Raw genomic sequence first — 6,715 nt, forward strand, 5'->3', positions numbered from 1 at the left:
TTCGTCTGACATACTTTGGACATGTTGCAAGGATGGATAGGTCCTTTAAGAGGGACAGCATGCTTGGGAGGGTGGAGGGACGGCACAAGGGGGGACGGCCCTCTATGAGATGGATTGATTCAGTGACTGCGGTAATTGGGATGGGTGTGTCAGAGGCAGTGCGATTGGCACAGGAGAGAGTAGGGTTTAGGGCTGTTGTACATAGGGTCGCTATGAGTCGCAAAGGACTCGACGACACATAACAACAACAACAATGAGGAAAATGTCACTTTTGGGTGCTTTACTCATTTTTGCTGCATCCACTACCTTGGAGAAGTCCCTTGTTTACAATATTTCTTACTCTATCAGTCTTTCTATATGTTAGGCTTTGGCCCACTGACCTTTCTTGACTGGTGATGTTGGTGTTGTATATGGCCAAGTAGGAATCAATCCATAGCTGATCCTCCAGCTGGCCAGTGATAGCTAGTTTTTGTCACTGTTTTCTGCTTCTTATTTTTGTGGAGTGCCCTTATCTCCACTCCCTTAACTATCCCTAGCAACAAGGCTTGTCCTTAGACAGTTGTTTCATATATATATGTAAAAATTGGACAATGAATAAAGAAGATGAAAGAAAAATGGATACCTTTAAATTGTGGTGTTGGTGAAGACTAAGTTATATCCTATGTATTCCCCAAAGAACAAATAAATCTATCTTGAAAGTCTTGCAGCCAAGGTGCTTCTTGGAAGCAAGAATGGTAAGGCTTTGTCTCATGTACTTTGGGTATGGTATCAGAAAGGACAGTCTCTGGAGAAAGATGCCATGCTGGAAAAGTAGAGGGTCATTCAAAGAAAGGAAGCCCCTCAGTCGGATGGATTGACAAAATGATTGCAAACATGGTTATAAGCAAAGCAAATATTAGGATGGCACTAGTTTGTGAAGAGGTTTGTTATATTGTGTATAGGACACCTACAACATTTCTAATCTTTATAATATAAACTCCTTACTCAAAATTGTGAAACATTCACAAAGTAACATGCTTCCTTATCTTTAAGCAACAAATCTAAGTATAGCATATATAGTTTTATTTGTTTATTTTTAACAAGCATCTACTAGTCTTTTTCAGCTCTGACAACTTAAAAGAGTTTGGTTAAAGTCTGAGAAAAAATTGGAGTAAAGATGCACAGATGTTTTCCATTCCCTTTTAATCAGGCTTTCTCAGAAATTGTTTATTTCACCAGAATTATCTAAATGTGTGAATAAAATTGCTGCTGAGTACAATCCACGCACACAAATGGAATTATCTAGTTATATTCAATCTATTCTGTGTTTTTTAACAGCAAGTGGCTTTTCTATATGCAGAGTGAGCACTGAAATGCAACACAGTCACAAATTGCGATTAGAAAAGCTGCTTGTTTAGCAGTTTCAAAGAGAACCAACATGACAATCAAACATGGAACGAGCAGATGGAAAATTTATTTTAGGACATGCAGCAATAATAGAGAAATTAAGGAGCAATTAAACATGAAAAAAATCAGTTTAGCTGTAAAAGTGAAATAAAGTTATTTCAGTTCAGTTCTCAATTATGCTTTTCTTAAACGAAGGTTTAAATTAGGGAGAATGAAATGTGAATGTTCCGTTAGCAAATTAGGTACAACTTAGAGTGACATGTAGTAATTGTTTAAAAACACTCTTAAAAACTAGGACAATTTCTTAAAAACTAGAAAAATTGCTCAATATTGGCATTTATTTTTAGAAACTTAAAAATCGGGGTACCTATTTTTAATGTTAATAATATATCAACAATATCTGATACTCATATTTTGCCTTGCATTTGAAAATATTTTAAAAGCCCTCAGTTTTAAATGGAATACAATATAGTAAGACCTCCATCTAAAAGTTTCTCAGAAATCTTGTCCCTAATATGTCAGGATAAATCAATGTGAACTTTAAGTTTAAAGCTTTCTTTAAGTCACTACTTCTGAATTTGATGGAATGTAGCAAGACAACAGAGTATCTTATTATAGACACCAAATCAATAATGTGAACAAAACACCTTCACAGGAAGATTTGCAGCTCCAAGTGTAAATGGGCTGTAGGGTGGGGTAAAGATCACAGATTCTTACCCAGAACTCTAGTACCATTGTCATGGAGGAGCACTTTGAAAGGATCAGAAAATAGTAATGGTTGTGCCATTAGTAATAGTAATATCTGAAGTTAAGATTCCTTAGAAGCAGACTATAACCTGAGAATTCATGTGCAAGTGAATTATTAAGGAAATTCTCCCAGAAGTCAATAAAGCAGTGGAGAATTCAAGACAGGGATATTAAAATGAACTAGAAACAGCATCTGAAAGGTAATTTCAACCTGCTCAATTTCTAAGATCTGAAATGTTAGTCAGATCATAGTTGATCCCATCCATAATTACATCTTCAGGGCAGAAGAGATTGGATTAAACAAAAGGGCCTCTGAATAACTGACTGAAATCCTCAAATGTTGATACAAAATTGAGGCTTAACATCAGATTTTACTCATGATAAATTAGACTGTCAGTTGTCATAGCCAGGTCAGCCTTGGTTAAAGGAATCCGATGCTCTGGGTACCATGCGTAGTCTCCATTCTCATTACTAATCCATCTGTCAGCCTAGAACTAGAAAAATTCTTACTGGAATAAGAAACTTTCTGGTAAGAGAATTGGTTGGTAGGGCAGAAAGGTTTAGAAAAGTAATAGAAGGTGGAGGTCAAAATTTGTCTCATATTGCCGTTAAATATTCCAAAAGAAATGTCACATAAGTAGTTAGACATAAATCTGAAGTTTGGAGAAGATTTTGGGCTGAAATTTCTCTAAGAGATAGGACACATCACTTATTTTTGCAGTCACTGGCAAATTAATAACATTAATTCAGTTGAAAAATTTAATCAATATGTGAAGACCAAAGTTGAACTGATGTGAGACTAGAAAGGAAACCTTGGTGGTGCAATATATAAAATTTGGTTACTAATTGAAAGATTTTCAGCCATTAAACGCTCTGTGGCAGTTTGCTTCTCTAAAGATATACAACCATGGAAACCATATGAAACAACTCTATTCCATATTGTGTTATTGCTGGTAAGTGTTCTTGAGTTAGGTATGTCTCATAGTGATTCTATGAACAATAGAGCTGCACCCACCGTGTCCTGTGCCATCCTGACCATATTGAAGTCCATTGTTACAGTCACTGAGTCTATCCATCTTCTTGAGGGTTTTTCTCTCCTTCAGTGACCTTTCCATTGTATCTTTTTTCAAGGACTGGCTCCTCCTAAAAAAAATATCCAAACTGTGTGAGGTTCCTAACAGTAGACTTTCCTTAATGCAATATCTCGATGATTTCTTAGCTGTTCCCAAAGATGTTGCTTGTGGGTCTAAGCAAAAGGAAATAATTGACCATTTCTGTCTCTTCTCCATCTATCATGATATTGTTGCCTATGGCCCAGTGGTGAGGATTTTTATTTTTTTGATGTTGAGATGTAACACCCGTTGGAAATGCAGCAAGCATTTCAAGTCCTCCTTACTTTCTTCAAGAGGTTACTTCATTTGCATAGCAATAGTTTTGGGGGTTTTAATTGGTTTGCATATAATAATTCATTTGTTGTTGTTGTGTACTGTAGAGTCATAACAGACTCATAGCTGACCCTCAGGATGGTTTACAGAGGCAGTTAATTGAACGGGAGGAGATTGCTCACGCTTCTTCTGTGGAGCAACAGTGTGCTTTTAAGATTGCAGAACAGCTTCTTGCCATGAGGCCATTGGTTTGCATTGTGCTTTATTTACTTACATTGTGTTTTATACTCGCTTTCATTTACTTTGTATTTCATATGATCATTTATATATATAAAATCTCTTATATAATTAATTATTATTGGTCTCTGTTATTATTCTCTTATCTGTGCATGTCTCCATGGACTCCCTCCTAATCTTCCACCTCTACCCCTAATGTGGCCACTAAGCTGTATTATCCTACTTATTTCCACCCTTACCATTTTTCTGCCCTATTCCTCCTTTCCCTTACCTTTTTAGACATTTATACACATCTTATACTAGTTATTGTTCCACTTTTACAATAATGGTCTTATGCAGTATTTGTCCTTATGAAGCTGAATTAGCTCACTCAGTATAATGCTCTCTAGATTCTTCCAAGTTATATAGTATTTTATGAAATCATTTTTGCTTAGTGCAGCATAGTATTCCATTGTTTCTCAGTCCATTCATTTGTTGATGGGCATTTGGGTTATTTATATTTTTTTTGCTTTTGTGAATAACACTGCTCTGAACATAGTTGCACATACCTCTGATAATGTTTCAATTCTAATTTCCTTGCATTGAAACAGCTGTGTCATATGGGATTTCTATGTTCAGCTATTTGAGGAAATGACAAACTGCCTTTTAGAGTGGTTGTACCATTTTACAGTTCCACCAAAAATGTGTAAGAATTCCAGCCTCTCCACGTCTTCTCCATCATTTATTGCTTGCTGTCCTGTCAAACTTTGCTGCTATGACTGAAATGGTGTCTCATTGTTTTGATTTGAATCTCTCTAATTACCAGTGATTTCAAGCATTTGTTCGTGTGTCTGTTTGCCATTAAAATATCTTTCTTCATTAAAAGTCTTTTCATGTCATTTTTCATTTTGCAATTGTTTTATCAGTCTTTTTCTTCTGGAGGCCCAGTAGTATTCTGTAAACTTTTGATATAATTGTCTGAAATGTCATTCCCCAAAGTTTCCCCCAGTCAGTTAAGTTTTCTATTCACCCTATTGGAAAAAGGTTTTGATGTACATATAGGGACTTAATTTTTAAAAGATCCCTTAATCAATTTTATCCTTTCCTGGTTGTACATTTTTTTTTTTACTCTATTTGCAAGCCCATTTATGGCATGGACTAGAACTTCTAAATTTAGTCTCATTTTGTCTCTTCTGGTCCTTATAATTTTGGATTTTACTCCTATGTCTCTGACACACCTTGACTTGATTTTGTGTATGATGTGAGGTGTGGAATTTACTCAACTTTCTGCTAGTAGACACCCAGTTTTTCCAGCACCATTTGTAGAAAAGGTTATTGTTTCCCCATTTACTAGGTTTTGATTTCTTGTCAAATGCTAATTATCGTAGGTAATTGGGTTAATTTCTTGGTTCTCAATCCTATTCCACTGGTCTATGTGTCTGTCATTGTAATGAAACAATGTTTTTGTTGTTATGTCTGTGTAGTATGTTTTGAGATCAGAGAGGGCTTATACCTCCCACTTAATTTTATTTTTTCAGAAGAGATTCACATATTTGGGGTTTCTTTTCTTTATAAATAAAGCTGCCAATTACTTTTTCTGTCTCTTTGAAAATTGAATTTAGTATCAGTATTGGGATTGTGTTGAACACGTAAATTGCTTTTGGTTGGATTGTCATTTTCTCTCCGTTGAATCTTCCTATCCATGAACAGAAACCATTTTCCCATTTAGTTAGGTCTCTCATTGTTTCTTATAGCAGTGCTTTGTAGTTTTCTTTATAAAGACCTTTTGTGTATCTAGTTAATTTCCAATTATTTAATCTTGTGGTTGGCTATTCTAAATGATATTGCTTTCTTAGTTTACTTTTTTTGTTTTCTTTGTTGTTGTAGAGAAATTGCACTGATTTTTGTATATTGATCTTGTATTCTGCCTCTCTACCAAGTTAGTTTATTAGATCTAGCAGTTTTTTGTTGAGTCTTTGAGAATTTCTATGTACACTATCATTTCTGCATATAGCAGCAATTTTGCCACCTCTTTGCAAACTTGGATGTCTCTTATTTCTTTCTCTTGTCTTATTTTATTAACAACCACTTCCAATACAATATTGAATAGGAATGGTGATATGGACATCCTTATGGGGTCCCTGTTCCCAGGGAGAGCACCTTTATTGAGAATGATGTTGACTCTTAGATTTGCATATATACATTTCATGATGTTGAAGAAATTTCCTTCAATCTTATTTTACTCAGTGTTTTAATTATGAAGGAGCATTGGATCTTGTCAAAAACTTTTTTCTGCATCAATTGATAGGATGATGTGGTTCTTGCTCTTTGCTTTTTTAACGTGATGAATTATGTTGAATTTTTTCTTATATTGTACCATGCTTGCGTACCTGTTACGATTCCTATTTGGTAATGTTGAATTTTATTTTTTTATTACAATTGTTGCATTTTGATGGTAAAGATATTATTAAGGACTTTTGCATCTATGTTCATGAGAGATAATGGTCTACAGTTTTCTTTTTCTGTAATTTCTTTACCTGGTTTTGTTGTTGGAATTATGATTGTTTCATAGAACGACTCTGAGAGTGTTCTTTCCTTCTATATTTTTTAAAAGTAACTTAAGAAGAACTAATGCTAATTTATCTTTGAATGTTTGGTAGAGTTCACTTTTGAAGGCCATCTGGGCTAGAATTTTTTGGGGTAGGAGAGGAGTCTTTATTGTGATCTACTTCTTTTGTGATAGGTCTATTCAAATGTTCTACTTCTGCCTGTGCCAATCTGGGAACGCTGTGAGTTTCTACGAATTTTTCGATTTCTACCTGTATGCAGAGCAGATTATCCGAGAGGCTGGGCTCTGTGAGGAGAAGTGTGGCGTTAGGATTGGTGGATGATCTATCAACAATCTGCGTTATGCAGATGACACAACCCTGCTTGCTGAAACTGAGGAGGACCTCATGCACTTACTGCAGAGGGTCAAGGAC

This window comes from Elephantulus edwardii, unplaced genomic scaffold (genome assembly GCF_000299155.1).
Source record: "Elephantulus edwardii isolate Elephantulus edwardi_28Jun2011 unplaced genomic scaffold, EleEdw1.0 scaffold00043, whole genome shotgun sequence".
Classification (NCBI taxonomy): Eukaryota; Metazoa; Chordata; class Mammalia; order Macroscelidea; family Macroscelididae; genus Elephantulus; species Elephantulus edwardii.